We start from the raw sequence: 19,582 nt of genomic DNA on the forward strand, positions 1-19,582 counted from the left end.
AAGTTCTCCCACACCGTTCTCGACAAACCATATTTGTATGGGCCTCACTTTGTGCCATCACGTTGGGCCATGCAGAAACAGGAAAGGGCCTTCCCCAAACTGTTGCCACAAAGTTGGAAGAACAGAATCATCTAGAATGTCATTGTATGCTGTAGCATTAATATGTCCCTTCACTGGAACTAAGGGGCCTGAACAATGAAAAACAGCCCCAGACTATTATTCCTCCTCCACCAAACGTTACAGTTGGCACTATGCATTCGGGCAGGTAGCATTCTCCTGGCAACTGCCAAACCCAGACGGTGAAGCTTGATTCATCACTCCAAAGAAAGTGTTTCCACTGCTCCAGAGTACAATGGCGGCATGCTTTACACCCCTCAAGCCGACGCCTTGCATTGTGCATGGTGATATTAGGCTTGTGTGTGGCTGCTCGGCCATTTCATGAAGTTCCCGACGAATAGTTCTTGTGGTGACATTGCTTCCAGAGGCAGTTTGGAACTCGGTAGTTAGCGCTTCAGCACTCAGCGGTCCTATTCTGTGAGCTTGTGTGCCCTACGACTTTGCGGCTGAGCAGTTGTTGCTCCTCGACGTTTCCACTTCACAATAACAGCACTTACAGTTGACCGGGGAAGCTCTAGCAGGGCAGAAATTTGACTAACAAGCTTGTTGGAAATATGGCATCCTATGACGTTTCCATGTTGAATGTCACTGAGCTCTTCAGTACGGCCATTCTACTGTCAATGTTTGTATATGGAGATTTCATGGCTGTGTGCTTGATTTTATATACAGTTGAAGTCGGAAGTTTACATACACTTAGGTTGGAGTCATTAAAACTCGTTTTTCAACCATTCCCCAAATTTCTTGTTAACAAACTATAGTTTTGGCAAGTCAGTTAAGACATCTACTTTGCGCATGACACAAGTCATTTTTCCAACAGTTGTTTACAGACAGATTATTTCACTTATAATTCATTGTATCACAATTCCAGTGGGTCAGAAGTTTACATGCAATAAGTTGACTGTGCCTTTAAACAGCTTGGAAAATTCCAGAAAATGATGTCATGGCTTTAGAAGCTTCTGATAGGCTAATTGACATCATTTGAGTCAATTGGAGGTGTACCTGTGGATGTATTTCTAGGCCTACCTGTGGATGTGTACCTGTGGATGTATTTCTAGGCCTACCTGTGGATGTGTACCTGTGGATGTATTTCTAGGCCTACCAAAACCAGTGCCTCTTTGCTTGACATCATGGGAAAATCAAAAGAAATAAGCCAAGACCTCAGAAAAACAATTGTAGACCTCCACAACTCTGGTTCATCCTTGGGAGCAATTTCCAAACACCTGAAGGTACCACGTTCATCTGTACAAACAATACTATGCTAGTATAAACACCATGGGACCACGCAGCCATCATACCGCTCAGGAAGGAGACACATTCTGTCTCCTAGAGATTAATGTACTGTGGTGCGAAAAGAGCAAACCAGAACAACAGCAAAGGACCATGTAAAGATGCTGGAGGAAACAGGTACGAAAGTATCTATATCCACAGTAAAACGAGTCCTCTATTGACATAACCTGAAAGGCCGCTCAGCAAGGAAGAAGCCACTGCTCCAAAACCACCATAAAAAAGCCAGACTACAGTTTGCAACTGCACATGAGGACAAAGATCGTACATTTTGGAGAAATGTCCTCTGGTCTGATGAAACAAATATAGAACTGTTTGGCCATCATCACCATCTTTATGTTTGGAGGAAAAAGGGGGAAGCTTGCAAGCCGAAGAACACCATCCCAACCGTGAAGTACGGGGGTGGCAGCATCATGTTGGGGGGGTGCTTTGCTGCAGGAGGGACTGGTGCACTTCACAAAATAGATGGCATCATGAGGAGGAAAATGATGTGGATATATTGAAGCAACATCTCCAGCCATCAGTCAGGAAGTTAAAGCTTGGTCGCAAATGGGTCTTCCAAATGGACAATGACCCCAAGCATACTTCCAAAGTTGTAGCAAAATGGCTTAAGAACAGCAAAGTCAAGGTATTGTAGTGGCCATCACAAAGCCCTGACCTCAATCCTATAGAAAATTTGTTGGTAGAACCGAAAAAGTGTGTTCGAGGAAGGAGGCCTACAAATCTGACTCAGTTACACCAGCTCTGTCAGGAGGAATGGGCCAAAATTCACCCAACTTTTTGTGGGAAGCTTGTGGAAGGCTACCCGAAACGTTTGACCCAAGTTAAACAATTTAAAGGCAATGCTACCAATACTAATTGAGTGAATGTAAACTTATGTCCCACTGGGAATGTGATGATAGAAATAAAAACTTAAATACATCATTCTCTCTACTAATATTATGACATTTCACATTCTTAAAATAAAGTGGTGATCCTAACTGACCTAAAACAGGGATTTTTAACTAGGATTAAATGTCAGCAATTGTGAAAAACTGAGTTTAAATGTATTTGGCTAAGGTGTATGTAAACTTCCGACTTCAACTGTACCTGTCAACAACAGCTGTAGCTAAAATAGCTGAATCCACTAATTTGAAGGGGTGTCCCCATACTTTGTATATAAAGTGTATGTAGAGATGGAGATGGAGAGAGAGAGAGAGGTGTGTGTGTGTGTGTGTGTGTGTGTGTGTGTGTGTGTGTGTGTGTGTGTGTGTGTGTGTGCTCATGTGAGTGAGAACTGAGCTCTGGCCCTGTTGGTCTGCCTGTTCCGCTGTGCTAATGATCCTAGTGTGTCTGATTAGATATGCTACATGCTTTGGCCCGGCAGGTGGGAACGGTCCCCATGGTGCCCACAGCCGCTTTGAACTGCCAAGCTAATATCAGCCAGCACCACTTTTGCTGCTGCGGCCCTCTGATAACACACTCCAGGCAACACCAACCGGCCACACAGGAATACCAGCCAATCTGAATAGGAGAAATAGGAGAAAAAAGAAGGGAAGAGGGACAGGAAGAGAGAGATAAGGGCGTGAAACAGATAGATAGTGGTTGACAGAGGGGAGAAGAGAGGGAAAGAGAGAGATGCCCTTGTTTCTGTTGAGGCATGCAGGACATGGAAGGTGAAAGTGTCATGTTTAACCAGACAGTTTAATCAAAGTCAAAAGGTCTTTGATATCCAGAGAGGAGGAGCAACAACAGGCATGACACTCCACAGATGGATTGGTAGCACAGGGCCATTGTAACGGCCGTCGTAGTGAATGGACCAAGGCGCAGCGGGTACGTGAATGCTCATGTTTATTTTACAAAATAGAAAACAATGAACGGACGACAAACAGTCTTGCAGGCAACACACAGCTATGCAAAGAACAACCTCCCACCATTCCCATGACAAACACATTCCTAATTATTAGACCTTCAATCAGAGGCAACGATAGACAGCTGCCTCCAATTGAAGGCCCCAATCCCAATTACCTAAACACAGATCTAAACACCCTAGAACAGACATAGAAATATACAAACATAGAACAATGACAAAAACCCTGGAATACATATAAAACCCCGAACCATATAAAACAAATACCCCCTGCCACGTCCTGACCAAACTATAATAACAAATAACCCCTTTACTGGTCAGGACGTGACAGCCATGGAGAGGCAGAGACTCACCAGGACATAATGAAAGAGGATGGAACCGATGCATAGAAAGAGAGTCGTAAGAATAGCGTAGACAAAGAAAGAAAGAAAGAAAGAAAGAAAGAAAGAAGTGAGATCCAAAAAGGAAGAAACATAAAGCGAGTGATGCACTGATAGTGTGAAAGAGCATTTATAATGTTATAATGTATGCCAGTGGTTCATAAAAATGAACAAATAAAATGATGTCTCATACTGTGAGAAACATGCATCTTGTTTCATTTTGTGCCAAATTCAGACAGTCAAGAGTTAGTCTTTTAATCAGATACATACGGTAATTATCAGATAAATGGTATAGCCTAATATATTATAATTATGGAACCTTATGATGATAGGATTTCATACCTCTAATTATCTTGTCATGTTGAACCAGTGTATTCAGTCAAGTCTCAATTATACTTCAAATAGACAGACTCTTGGCCATCCTGGTAAAGTTTCATCCATGACACAAATGAGAAGCAGCCCTTACACACATACTGTCAGACTTTCTCACTACCTTTTCTGTTACACCTAATATCCCTACAGAATTAGAATAGAATTAGGACTTATCTCTGAACATTTCCTTCAGTAAATGAAATGCCAGTGTCAATACGACCAAACCTTGTGTCAGTTTCCTTATTAAAGTCCTTTTGAACATGAAGCTGCTCAACCGAAGATTGGATCCCCCACTTTTCACTTATGTTCAACATGCTATTCCTCATTACTTTAGCTAGACTTCTACCTCCACACAATGACAAAACCTTTTAAATGCTGTTATTCTTTTTTCTTCAAGGCTTCAAATTTACATCAAACACGTGGCATTTAAATCAGGGTATTTACTCCAGCTCTGCAGCTCTCCCAAACAGCCAACCAAATACAGGAAACAGTCTGAAACAGACCAATTAACTAAAGGACACTGTTCTTACATTCTCACCCTCCAGCCTCCCAATTAAATGTTACACTGCCATGTTCTCCTCAATTATCTCCACTACTGTTCCTTTCCCCTGTCTCTGGGCCATTCCAGTCACTGTTCATTTGTTCATTACACACAGTAGCCAACCAGCCTCAGGACACAGGTTCCCCCCAAATGTTTGAAATAATTTTAACTGAAATCAACTCAGCCCTGCCTGGCTACATTGTGGTGTCTTATTGGAAACATTCGTTATGAATTGTCAGTGGTGGTGTTAGAATACCAGCACCACCACATGGAATCCCAGACTGCCACCAACAAGCAGATGGACAGATGGTCTTCTATGCTAACGAACAAGCAAACAAGGGTCCTATCAAATGTGTTCTCTGTGTGGCTAATTAAGGAAAGCACTTAGATCCTGTTGCTAATTCCTCTGGGCGGTCATTCTGTAACAATTAGCCGAAACAAATGACAGCACTTAGTATCAGCCCCTGCTGGTGACTTTCGCCACGGTAACCCCCTGTGAACACATGAAGTACTGTATATCTGCTGAGGGTCTAGGCTTGGTTACCCACCAGGAAGGGTCTATAGAAATTATATTCAGGGAAAGTTCCCAAAACCTTGTATGTAGCAGCTGCTGTAACATTTGTATGAGAATAAAATGGAAGATCCAAGGGAAAGTCCAACAATCGTCTAAATTCTCCAAATGTAGATCATTCTTGTACCTCATAACTCGTCCTGGTGCAAACTGCCTAAAATTGACTCATGCTACAGATATATATAACTGGCAGGTCTCCATTCCACTCCCCTCATAGTGCATTTATCATAACAACATGTACAATGCACAAAACATTTCCAACACATTTCTAATATTGAGTTGCGTTCACCAGGGATGCTGGCCCATGTTGACTCCAAAGCTTCCCACAGTTGTGTCAAGTTGGCTGGATGTCCTTTGGGTGGTGGACCATTCTTGATTCACACGGGAAACTGTTGAGCGTGAAAGCCCCAGCAGCATTGCAGTTCTTGCCACACTCAAACCGGTGCGCCTGGCACCCACTGCCATACCCCGTTCAAAGGCACTTAAATCTGAATGGCACACATACACAATCCATGTCTCAATTGTCTCAAAGCTTAAAAATCCTTATTTAACTTGTCTCCTCTCCTTTAGCTACACTGATTGAAGTGGATTGTAATAGAAAGACCACGTGTTCTTAATGTTTTGTACACTCATTGTATGTGGAGTAATATATTCATATCAGATCCAACCTGCAGGTAGAAACAAACTTTCATCAGTTTAAAAAAGCCTCACTCACTGTGACCGTACAGAGTAGTGGATTATATTATATTCATATAAAGAATTGTGTGACTTATCAGCAACTGAAGGATGGACTGTTTTAGTTTCTAAAATTAGGCTCATGAAGCCTTTCTGTGAGTAGCTTTGCAATTACCATTCTGTGGTACATTCCTCGTTATGGCTGAGTATTCCACACACACACACACGTATATATGCACACAGATGCGCTGACACACACACACACAAAATCTGTCTATCAGTGTAGCTAAATTCCCAACTCTCAACCTCTCCACACTCCCACACATACACGCACTCTCTTTTTTTCCGTTGCCATGGTGGTAATCATTAGACTATTGACAGCAAAAAAAAAATCAGCAGGAAACATTTAAGCACTAGAACAGCATAATTTCATACATAGTCTCTGAACCTACTTCATAACTCTCTATCAGTCAAATGAAAATACACACACACATCCTCATTAACTCACATACACACACACACACATCCTCATTAACTCACATACACACACACACACACACACACATCCTCATTAACTCACATACACACACACACACATCCTCATTGACTCACATACACACACACACATCCTCATTAACTCACATATATATATACACACACACACACACACACACACACACACACACACACACACACATCCTCATTAACTCACATACACACACACACACACACACATCCTCATTGACTCACATACACACACACACATCCTCATTGACTCACATACACCCCCCCCCCCCCCACACACACACACACACACATCCTCATTAACTCACATACACACACACACACATCCTCATTGACTCACATACACACACACACATCCTCATTGACTCACATACACCCCCACACACATCCTCATTGACTCACATACACACACACACATCCTCATTCACACACACACACACACACACACACACACACATCCTCATTGACACACACACACACACATCCTCATTGACTCACACACACACACATCCTCATTGACTCACATACACACACACATCCTTATTTACCCACACACACACACACACACACACACACACACACACACACACACACACACACACACACATCCTCATTGACTCACATACACACACACACATCCTCATTGACTCACATACACCCCCCCCACACACACACATCCTCATTGACTCACATACACCCCCACACACATCCTCATTGACTCACATACACACACACATCCTCATTGACTCACATACACCCCCCCCACACACACACATCCTCATTGACTCACATACACCCCCACACACATCCTCATTGACTCACATACACACACACATCCTCATTGACTCACACACACACACACACACACACACATCCTCATTGACTCACACACATACACACACACATCCTTATTGACCCACACACACACACACACACACACACACACACACACACACACACATACACACACACACATCCTCATTGACTCACACACACATCCTTATTGACCCACACACACAAGCATGCTTACTGACAAACACCTCCCTCCCTCCCAACACCAGCCTCACACACCTCCCTCCCAACCCTAACCTCACAAACATCTACCTCCCTCCCTCTCTATCCCCCAACCTTTCACACACCTCCCTCCCTTCCTCCCTCTCTACCCCCGAACCTTACACACACTGCCCTCCCTCTATACGTCCCAACCTCACACACACCTTCTCATTTTCCATTTCATATCCCAGTGCTGTCACTGACTAGTGAATATGAGGATCAAGTAGGAAATTATGGAGAAACTCACTCAAAGTGCCTCCAACATTCACCATCCTGCAGGGAGCCAGAGACCGGCAGAGAGAGGGAGAGAGAGCACGAGAGAGGAGCAAGATAGATAAATGAGAGAAGAGAGAGGAGAGAGTTGCAGAATAGAGAAGGAAAGAGAGAGAAAAGAGAAAGAAGACAAAGCATAACAAAGGAGGTCAGAAGGGCTAGGCAGAAAGAGAGATCAATGGTGGAATCCAATGATCAGCGTGCTCCCTGGAGTTCTGTGTCTCTGTGTCTCTGTGTCTCTGTGTCTCTGTGTCTCTGTGTCTCTGTGTCTCTGTGTTTGAGAGGCCCATGTCACAATAAGTGGGAACATTTATTTGGATAAAATCCCCTCATGTCGTAGACTGCCTCCGCGGTTGTGTGGGGAGTCTGTATGTGAGTGTATGTCTGTGTACTGTATATGCCTGGGTTTGTAGGCTTGTGTGTTTCAGCATGTGTGCCTGCGTGTTAGCGCCACAGATTGTTAGTGTGAGGGGTTAATGAGTAGTGAGTCATGATTATCCAAATGCTTTTCTCATGACTGTGCCTACGACTGGGTTGTCATGTTCTGGAAATGCATAAGTGGTAGTGTGTGGCTTTGTGTATCTACAGATGATTATCACAGCACTGTGTCTACCTACAGATGATTATCACAACATTGTATCTACCTACAGATGATTATCACAACACTGTGTCTACCTACAGATGATCATCACAACACTGTGTCTACCTACAGATGATCATCACAACACTGTGTCTACCTACAGATGATTATCACAACACTGTATCTACCTACAGATGATTATCACAACACTGTGTTTACCTACAGATGATTATCACAACACTGTGTCTACCTACAGATGATTATCACAACACTGTGTCTACCTACAGATGATTATTACAACACTGTGTCTACCTACAGATGATTATTACAACACTGTGTCTACCTACAGATGATCATCACAACACTGTGTCTACCTACAGATGATTATCACAACACTGTATCTACCTACAGATGATTATCACAACACTGTATCTACCTACAGATGATTATCACAACACTGTGTTTACCTACAGATGATTATCACAACACTGTGTCTACCTACAGATTATTATCACAACACTGTGTCTACCTACAGATGATCATCACAACACTGTGTCTACCTACAGATGATTATCACAACACTGTGTCTACCTACAGATGATTATCACAACACTGTGTCTACCTACAGATGATTATCACAACACTGTGTCTACCTACAGATGATTATCACAACACTGTATCTACCTACAAAATGTAAATTATCACAACACTGTGTCTACCTACAGATGATTATCACAGCACTGTGTCTATCTACAGATGATCATCACAACACTGTGTCTACCTACATATGATTATCACAACACTGTGTCTACCTACAGATGATTATCACAACACTGTATCTACCTACAGATGATTATCACAACACTGTGTCTACCTACAGATGATTATCACAACACTGTATCTACCTGCAGATGATTATCACAACACTGTATCTACCTACAGACGATGGGGCACAGGCCTAGATTATTATATACCAGGATTCATTTGCAACGCAACACACACACACACACACACACACACACACACACACACACACACACACACACACACACACACACACACACACACACAAACACAGTCAGGAGGACCACTACACAGGTGAGTGTAGACTAGAGAGCAGAGCAGGATTGTTGTTGTGTTCTAATGAAACAGTATTGAGCCCCTGCTGTACTGAGGTGCTGTGGCTTCAGGTGATTAAAAGCTGTTTCACTAAGTGTGAGACCACAGGTTGTGTGTCCGCTGGACCCAGCGGTAGCACTGACTACACCAGGACGTTGGGCCCAGCGGTAGCCCTAACTACACCAGGACGTTGGGCCCAGCGGTAGCCCTGACTACACCAGGACGTTGGGCCCAGCGGTAGCCCTGACTACACCAGGACGTTGGGCCCAGCGGTAGCCCTGACTACACCAGGACGTTGGGCCCAGCGGTAGCCCTGACTACACCAGGACGTTGGGCCCAGTGGTAGCCCTGACTACACCAGGACGTTGCAGGGATTGACTAGCGGTGATGAATTTCAGACATCAGACACAAAGAGAAGAGAGGTAGAGAGAAAAATGTGACAGGCCACAGTACTGAGAGAACCATAATCTTTCACAGAAACCATTAACGCTCTCACACACAACACCCAGAGAATTGTAACTCTCAGGTGGTATAGAAAAGCATGAAATGCACAATGTGTGAAGAAATCCACTTACCCCATTTACTGCCAACCCACAATGCAGCTAACAACATGAGAACCAGTAGCACCATCCTTGCCATCGAGGAAAAAACAACCCCCTACTTGCACCAATCTATTAGAAAACTATACACTCCCAAAGGGTGTCCCAGGGAGAATCGGATATGCAAAAAAACAAATTTCCAATTCACACAAGCGTATTAATACACACTTGTGCATGTGTGAAATAGGGCAAATATAACCACCCACCAACACGTACTCTGACCCCTATACTCATTACAGCATTACGGTGAGATGAGGCACGTGGGTGATGGGGTTTTGACCGCCTCAAAGCGAAAAACAAGACAAATAAATCAATATTATTGATCAGGCATCCCTCACAGCCATTGTTTAAATCGCTCTGCCATTTCCTGGTTGCTACAATTCTAATAGTTCCTGTGATTTCTGTTTATGTGACAAAACAAGCAAGTATAGTGTAGAGAATCATTGTTCCATCTAAACCACTGTGAATTGTATTTTCCAAACCCTAAAATATTGTATTTTTAGCTGTTTGAAGCTGGTGTACAAAACCCAAAACTAAAAGACACAAAAAATCATAAGAAGGGAAAGTATAGAAATAGCACACATAGAACAGATCTACCGCTTCTGACTTGCTTTCAATGAGACTGACATATCTATTCATCCCCCTTGGCGTTTTTCCTATTCTGTTGCATTACAGCCTGTCATTTAAATTGATTTTTATTTGGATTTCATGTAATGGACATACACAAAATAGTCAAAATTGGTGAAGTGAAATGAAAAAAGGAACGTATTAAAAAAAAAGAAAAAAAAAGTGGTGCATTCATATGTATTCACCCCCTTTGCTATAAAGCCCCTAAATAAGATCTGGTGCAACCAATTACCTTCAGAAGTCACATAATTAGTTAAATAAAGTCCACCTGTGTGCAAACTAAGTGTCACATGATCTCAGTATATATACACCTGTTCCGAAAAGGCCCCAGAGTCTGCAACACCTCTAAGAAAGGGGCACCACCAAGCAAGTGGCACCATAAAGACCAAAGAGCTCTCCAAACAGGTCAGGGACAAAGTTGTGGAGAAGTACAGATCAGGATTGGAATATAAAAAAATATCAAAAACTTTGAACATCCCACGGAGCACCATTAAATCTATTATTAAAAAATGGCACCACAACAAACCTGAATATGGCACCACAACAAACCTGCCAAGAGAGGGCCGCCCACCAAAACTCATTGACCAGGCAAGGAGGGCATTGATCAGAGAGGCAACAAAGAGCCCAAAGATAACCCTGAAGGAGCTGCAAAGCTCCACAGTGGAGATTGGAGTATCTGTCCATAGGACCATTTTAAGCCATACACTCCACAGAGCTGGGCTTTACGGAAGAGTGGCCAGAAAAAAAGCCATTGCTTTAAGAAAAAAATAAGCAAACACTTTTGGTGTTCGCCAAAAGGCATGTGGGAGACTCCCCAAACATACGGAAGAAGGTTCTCTGGTCAGATTAGACTAAAATTGAGCTTTTCGTCCATCAAGGAAAATGCTATGTCTGGCGCAAACCCAACACCTCTCATCACCCCGAGAATACCCCGAGAATACCATGGCAGCATCATGCTGTGGGGATGTTTTTCATTGGCAGGGACTGGGAAACTGGTCAGAATTGAAGGAATGATGGATGGTGCTAAATACAGGGAAATTCTTGAGGGAAACCTGTTTCAGTCTTCCAGAGATTTGAGACTGGGACGGAGATTCACCTTCCAGCAGGACAATGACCCTAATTATACTGCTAAAGCAACACTTGAGTTGTTTAAAGGGAAACATTTAAGTACCTTGTAATGGCCTAGACAAAGCCCAGACCTCAATCCAATTGAGAATCTGTGGTATGAGATTGCTAGTACACCAGCAGAACCCATCCAACTTGAAGGAGCTGGAGCAGTTTTGCCTTGAAGAATGGGCAAAAATCCTATTGGCTAGATTTGCCAAGCTTATAGAGACATACCCCAAGAGACTTGCAGCTGTAATCACTGCAAAAGGTGGCTCTACAAAGTACTACAAATTATTGACATTGGGGGGGTGAATAGTTATGCACGTTCAAGTTTTCAATTTTTTTATCTTATTTCTTGTTTAATAAAAAATATTTAGCATCTTCAAAGTGGTAGGCATGTTGTATAAATCAAATGATACAAACCCCCCAAAAATCTAGTTTAATTCCAGGTTGTAAGGCAACAAAATATGAAAAATGCCAAGGGGGTGAATACTTTCGCAAGCCACTGTAAGCTGGATGAATTGTGTGGTTAAAGGTTGAATCGTGTGGCTAAAGGATGAATCGTGTGGTTAAAGGATGAATCGTGTGGGTAAATGATGAATCGTGTGGTTAAAGGATGAATCGTGTGGTTAAAGGATGAATCGTGTGGCTAAAGGATGAATCGTGTGGTTAAAGGCAAGAAGGAGAAGAGTTCGTCGGTTCTTGTGTTTTTTATGTGGAGTCCCTCCCGACCCGAGTGCTGCTGAGACATATATTATCCTGTCAGAGCCTGTATATCCAGGCCTTTGCTATGAAAGCAATGTAAAATGTTTGGACATGTAGAAAGTGTCTGCAGACGGAAGGAGCTGAGATGTGGGATGTGTGAGGAAAACGACTTTGATACAGACTGTATAGCAGAAGGGAATTGCAATGGACTGAATTGTTGTAACTGTGGTGGAGGACATAAGGTGACATCCTTGGAATGCCCAAATAAGGTGAAAGATATGGAGGTGGCAAAAATCAGAGCAGTTCAGTCCGTCTCTATGCGGAGGCGGTAAAAACGATAAAAAGAGTAGAAGTTCCGATGTTGTTGGGTAGGCCTCCCACCAGCAGGATACAGATATATACTGCATGTAAAGAAGCTAGTTTTGAGTGCCAATGTTAACTAGTGTTAGCACAATGATTGTAAGTCTATGATATCTACTAGCATGCTAGAGTTACCATAGACTTCCAGCCATTGTGCTAATGCTAGTTATAAATTGCACTAACGCTAGTTAGCAACTTCATTTGACTCTAGGGTAGTAAACCCTCCCCTAACCTGGACGACGCTGGGCCAATTGTATGCCGCCCTACGGAACTCCCGATCACGACCAGTTGTGATACAGCCCGGGATCGAACCCGGGTCTGTTGTGACACCTCTAGAACTGCGATGCAGTGCCTTAGACCGCTGCACCACTCAAGATCCCTAAAAGAAGCTCCCTGGTGCTTCTGCAGCCTGCAACCCCACTCACCCCTCTATCCGTCTCTGCCCTCCTCCCCTTTCATCTCTTCTTCCTTCACCCCTCCTCACCCATTCTTCACCCCTCCTCACCTCTCTTCACACCTCACACTCTGCCTCTCTGATCCTCTCATCACCTCTGATCTCTCACTCCATCTTCATTCTCCACAATTTCCCCTCCTCTCTTCTACCTCACCCCTCTTCTCTTCAACTCCTCACCCCTCTTTTTCTCCCCTATCGCCTCATTCCATTACTCCCTGTTACCCCTCCCTTCATCTCTCCCCCATCTCCTCTTCTGACCTCTCCTTTCCTCTCTCAACCCTCCAAAACACTCATCTTTCTCTCCCTCCATTCCCCTCCTCTCTTCTCCTTTACCCCAAGCAGCAGGAGAAGAGGCTCATATCATCTCCATATTGATTTTCCACACAGATGCTCTCTTCAACACAGAGTCAAAATAAAGCCAGGAGGAGACCAGTTGGTCAGATAGACATTTATTTCACCTTTATTTATACAAGTACAGTTGAAGTCGGAAGTTTACATACACCTTAGCCAAATACATTTAAACTTAGTTTTTCACAATTCCTGACATTTAATTCTAGTAAAAATGCCCTGTCTTAGGTCAGTTAGGATCACCACTTAAGAATGTGAAATGTCAGAATAATAGCAGAGAGAATGATTTATTTCAGCTTTTATTTCATTCATCACATTCCCAGTGGGTCAGAAGTTTACATACACTCAATTAGTATTTTGTAGCATTACCTTTAAATTGTTTAACTTGGGTCAAACGTTTCAGGGTAGCCTTCCACAAGCTTCCCACAAAAAGTTGGATGAATTTTGGCCCATTCCTCCTGATTGAGCTGGTGGAACAGTCAGGTTTGTAGGTCTCCTTCCTCGCACATGCTTTTTCAGTTCTGCCCACACATTTTCTATAGTATTGAGGTCAGGGCTTTGTGACAGCCACTCCAATACCTTGACTGTTGTCCTTAAGCCATTTTTGCTACAACTTTGGAAGTCTGCTTGGGGTCATTGTCCATTTGGAAGACCCATTTGCGACCAAGCTTTAACTTCCCGACTGATGTCTTGAGATGTTGCTTCAATATATCCACGTAATTTTCCTCCTCATGATGCCATCTCTTTTGTGAAGTGTACCAGTCCCTCCTGCAGCAAAGCACCCCCACAACATGATGCTGCCACCCCCGTGCTTCACGGTTGGGATGGTGTTCTTCGGCTTGCAAGCCTCCCCCTTTTTCCTCCAAACATAACGATGGTCATTATGGCCAAACAGTTCTATTTTTGTTTCATCAGACAAGAGGACATTTCTCCAAAAAGTACGATCTTTGTCCCCATGTGCAGTTGCAAACCGTAGTCTTGCATTTTTATGGCGGTTTTGGAGCAGTGGCTTCTTCCTTGCTGAGCGGCCTTTCAGGTTATGTCGATATAGGACTCGTTTTACTGTGGATATAGATACTTTTGTACCTGTTTCCTCCAGCATCTTAACAAGGTCCTTTGCTGTTGTTCTGGGATTGATTTGCTCTTTTCGCACCACAGTACATTAATCTCTAGGAGACAGAATGTGTCTCCTTCCTGAGCGGTATGATGGCTGCGTGGTCCCATGGTGTTTATACTAGCATAGTATTGTTTGTACAGATGAACGTGGTACCTTCAGGTGTTTGGAAATTGCTCCCAAGGATGAACCAGAGTTGTGGAGGTCCACTATTTTTTTCTGAGGTCTTGGCTCATTTCTTCTGATTTTCCTATGATGTCAAGCAAAGAGGCACTGAATTTGAAGGTAGGTTGTGGATCCAATTGACTCAATTGATGTGAATTAGCCTATCAGAAGCTTCTAAAGCATGACATCATTTTGGGGAATTTTCCAAGCTGTTTAAAGGCACAGTCAACTTAGTGCATGTAAACTTATGACCCACTGGAAGTGTGATACAGTGAATTATAAGTGAAATAATCTGTCTGTAAACAACTGTTGAAAAAATTACTTGTGTCATGCACAAAGTAGATGTCCTAACCGACTTGCCAAAACTATAGTTCGTTAACAAGAAATTTGGGGAGTGGTTGAAAAATTAGTTAATGACTCCAACCTAAGTGTATGTAAACTTCGACCTCAACTGTAAGTCAATTAAGGACACATTCTTATGTCCAATGATGACCTGACAAACATATCAATAAACAACAATTACATTATACATATCTACAGTATACAGTGCATTCAGAATGTATTCAGAACCCTCGACTTTTTCCACATTTTGTTACGTTACAGCCTTCTAAAATGGATTAACAAAAAATATATATCCTTATCAATCTACACACAATACCCCATAACGACAAAACAAAAACAGGTTTTTAGAATGTTTGCAAATATCTGTCAGGTTTGCAAGTGTCTGTCAGGTTTGCAAGTGTCTGTCAGGTTGAATGGGGAGTGTCGCTGCACAGCTATTTTCAGGTCTCTCCAGAGATGTTACATCAGGTTCAAGTCCAGGCTCTGGCTGGGCCACTCAAGGACATTCAGAGATTTGTCCCGGAGCCACTCCTACGTTGTCTTTGCTGTGTGCTTATGGTCATTGTCCTGTTGGGAGGTGAACCTTCACCCCAGTCTGAGTTCCTGAGCGCTCTGGAGCAGGTTTTCATCATGGATCTCTCTGTACTTGTCTTCGTTCATCTTTCCTTCGATCCTGACTAGTGTCCCAGTCCCTGCCGCTGAAAAACCTCCCCACAGCATGATGCTGCCACCACCATTCTTCACCTTAGGGATGGTGCCAGGTTTCCTCCAGACGTAACGTTTGGCATTCAGTCCAAAGAGTTAAATCTTGGTTTCATCAGACCAGAGAATCTTGTTTCTCATGGTCTGAGAGTCTTTAGGTACTTTTTGGCAAACTCCAAGCGGGCTGTCATGTGCCTGGAAGATTATCCCATCTCCACAGAGGAACTCTGGAGCTATGTCAGAGTGACCATCAGGTTCTTGGTCTCCTCCCCACCCTGACCAACGCCCTTCTCCCCCGATTGTTCAGTTTGGCCGGGCGGCCAGCTCTAGGAGGAGTCTTGGTGGTTCCAAACTTCATCCATTTAAGAGTGATGGAGGCCACTGTGTTCTTGGGGACCTTCAATGCTGCAGAAATGTTTTGGTATCCTTCCCCAGATATGTGCCTTTGCACAATCCTGTCTTAAAGCTCTACAGACAATTCCTTCAACCTCATGGCCTGGTTTTTGTTCTGACATGCACTGTTAAACTGTGGGACCTTATATAGATGTGTGTGCTTTTCCAAATCATGTCCAATAAATTAATTTTACCACAGGTGAACTCCAATCAAGTTGTAGAAACATCTCAAGGATGATACATGGAAACAGGATGAACGCGAGCTCAATTTCGAGTCTCATAGCAAAAGGTCTGAATACTTATGTAAATAAGGTATTTATTTATATATTTTTTTTTTTTATTAATTAATTATTTACATTTTAAATTCTAATTTAAAAAAAATCTGTTTCCACTTTGTCATTATAGGGTAGTGTGTGTAGATTGAAAACATTGTATTTAATCAATTGAAGAAGGCTTTCAAGCAATAAAATGTGGGAAAAGTAAAGGGGTCTGAATACATTCCAAATGAAATGTATGCACATCAACTACACAATACATTGAAAGCAAACACAAAACATGAAAAACAAAACAAAGTCATATGAAAGCAACACATTCTTCAATAAATTGCTCTAGAGGCACCAAATCCACCAACTTTAAGGACTTTTGGAGATAATTTCACATAAGAGGCTCAAAAAAATGAAAAGCAGATTTACCTAAGACACAGCAGGCCTCTTGGTCATTGTATATAAAATAAAAATTGTATTTGTCATATTCTTCATAAACTAACAGTTAAATGCTTACTTACGGGCCCCTCGCAACCAGTACTGAGTCTATGTGCAGGGGTACAAGGTAATTGAGGCAGATTTGAACATATAGGTAGGTATGAAGTGACTAGGCAACAGGATAGATAATAAACAGTAGCAGCAGCGTATGTGATGAATCAAAAGAGTTCTTGCAAAAAGGGTCAATGCAGATTGTCTGGGTAGCTATTGGTTAACTATTTAACTAACTACTGTATTTAGCAGCCTTATGGCGTGTGGGAAGAAGCTGTTCAGGGTCCTTTTTGATTCCAGACTTGGTGCATCGGTACTGCTTGCCATGCGTTCACAGAAAGAACAGTCTATGACGTGGGTGGCTGGAGTCTTTGACAATTTTTAGGGCCTGACACTGCCTAGTATAGACGTCCTGGATGGCAGGGAGATCGGCCCCTGGATGACAGGGGGATGTCCTGGATGGCAGGGAGACTGGGCCGTATACATTACCCTCTGTAGTGCCTTGCGGTCGGATGCCAAGCAGTTGCCATACCAAGCGGTGATGCAGCCAGTCAAGATGCTCTCAGTGTTGCAACTGTATAACTTTTTGAGGATCTGAGTGCCCATGATAAATCATTTCAGCCTCCTGAGGGGGAAGTGGCCATGCAAGAGTGGCCATGCAGTCATTTGTGAACAGGGAGCACTGGAGGGGACTAAGCACGCACCCCTGAGGGACCCCCATGTGAAGGGTCAGCGTGGTGGATGTGTTGTTGTCTGGCTTCAACACCCATTGGTGGCCTGTCAGGAAGTCAAGGATCCAGTTGCAGAGTGAGGTGTTCAGTCTCAGGGTCCTGAGCTTAGGGCACTATGGTGTTGAATGCTGAGCTATAGTCAATGAACAGCATTCTCACGTAGGTGTTCCTCTTCTCCAGGTGGGAGAGTGCAGTGTGGAGTGCAATAGAAATCATCTGTGGATCTGTTGGGGTGGCATGCGAATTGGAGTGGGTCCAGGGTGTCTGAGCATTTCATAGCTACAGATGTGAGTGCTACGGGGCGATAGTGCTACGGGGCGATAGTCATTTAGATCAAGTCAAACGGCAAAGTAGACAGGTTACTTTGGCGTTCTTGTGGGGGGGGGGGTCTGCTTGAAACATGTAGGTATTATACACTGGGCTAGGGAGAGGTTGAAAATGTCAATGAAGACAGGTGCCAGTTGGTCAGTGCATGCTCTGAGTATGCATCCTGATGATCTGTCTGGCCCCATGGACTTGTCAATGAAAACATGTTTAAAGGTCTTACTCACATCGTCTACAGAGAGCGAGATTACACAGTCGTCTGGAACAGCTGGTGCCCTCATACATGGTTCAGTGTCGCTTGCCTCGAAGCAAGCATAGAAGGAATTTAGCGTGTCTGGTAGGCTCGTAAAGGTGATCTAGAGTTTTGTATACATTTCTGTGTGTGGAGTAAAGGTGATCTAGAGTTTTGTATAAATTTCTGTGTGTGGAGTAAAGGTGATCTAGAGTTTTGTATACATTTATGTGTGTGGAGTAAAGGTGATCTAGAGTTTTATCTCCTCTAGTTGCACAGGTGACAAGACACATTTCAGTTTCTCTGCATTAAAATCACCAGCCACTAGGTGTGCTGCCTCTGGATGTGTATTTTCTGGTTTGCTTACAGCTCATTGAGTGCGGTCTTAGTGACAGCATCAGTTTGTGGGGGTAAAAAGACAGCTACAAAAAATATAGATAAAAACTCTCTTGGTAAATGGTATGACCTCCAGTTTATCATGAGATATTCTAACTCAGGAGAGCAAATCCTCAAAACTTCCCTAACATTTACATTACATTTAAGTCATTTAGCAGACGCTCTGGACTTACAAATTGGTGCATTCACCTTAAGATATCCAGTGGAAAAACCACTTTACAATAGTGCATCTAAATCTTTTTTGGGGGGGGGTAGAAGGATTACTTTATCCTATCCCAGGTATTCCTTAAAGAGGTGGGGTTTCAGGTGTCTCCGGAAGGTGGTGATTGACTCCGCTGTCCTGGCGTCGTGAGGGAGCTTGTTCCACCATTGGGGTGCCAGAGCAGCGAACAGTTTTGACTGGGCTGAGCGGGAGCTGTGCTTCCTCAGAGGTAGGGAGGCGAGCAGGCCAGAGGTGGATGAACGCAGTGCCCTTGTTTGGGTGTAGGGCCTGATCAGAGCCTGAAGGTACGGAGGTGCCGTTCTCCTCACAGCTCCGTAGGCAAGCACCATGGACTTGTAGCGGATGCGAGCTTCAACTGGAAGCCAGTGGAGAGAGCGGAGGAGCGGGGTGACGTGAGAGAACTTGGGAAGGTTGAACACCAGACGGGCTGCGGCGTTCTGGATGAGTTGTAGGGGTTTAATGGCACAGGCAGGGAGCCCAGCCAACAGCAAGTTGCAGTAATCCAGACGGGAGATGACAAGTGCCTGGACTAGGACCTGCGCCGCTTCCTGTGTGAGGCAGGGTCGTACTCTGCGAATGTTGTAGAGCATGAACCTACAGGATCGGGTCACCGCCTTGATGTTAGTGGAGAACGACAGGGTGTTGTCCAGGGTCACGCCAAGGTTCTTA

This window comes from Salmo trutta, chromosome 26 (genome assembly GCF_901001165.1).
Source record: "Salmo trutta chromosome 26, fSalTru1.1, whole genome shotgun sequence".
NCBI classification, from domain to species: Eukaryota; Metazoa; Chordata; class Actinopteri; order Salmoniformes; family Salmonidae; genus Salmo; species Salmo trutta.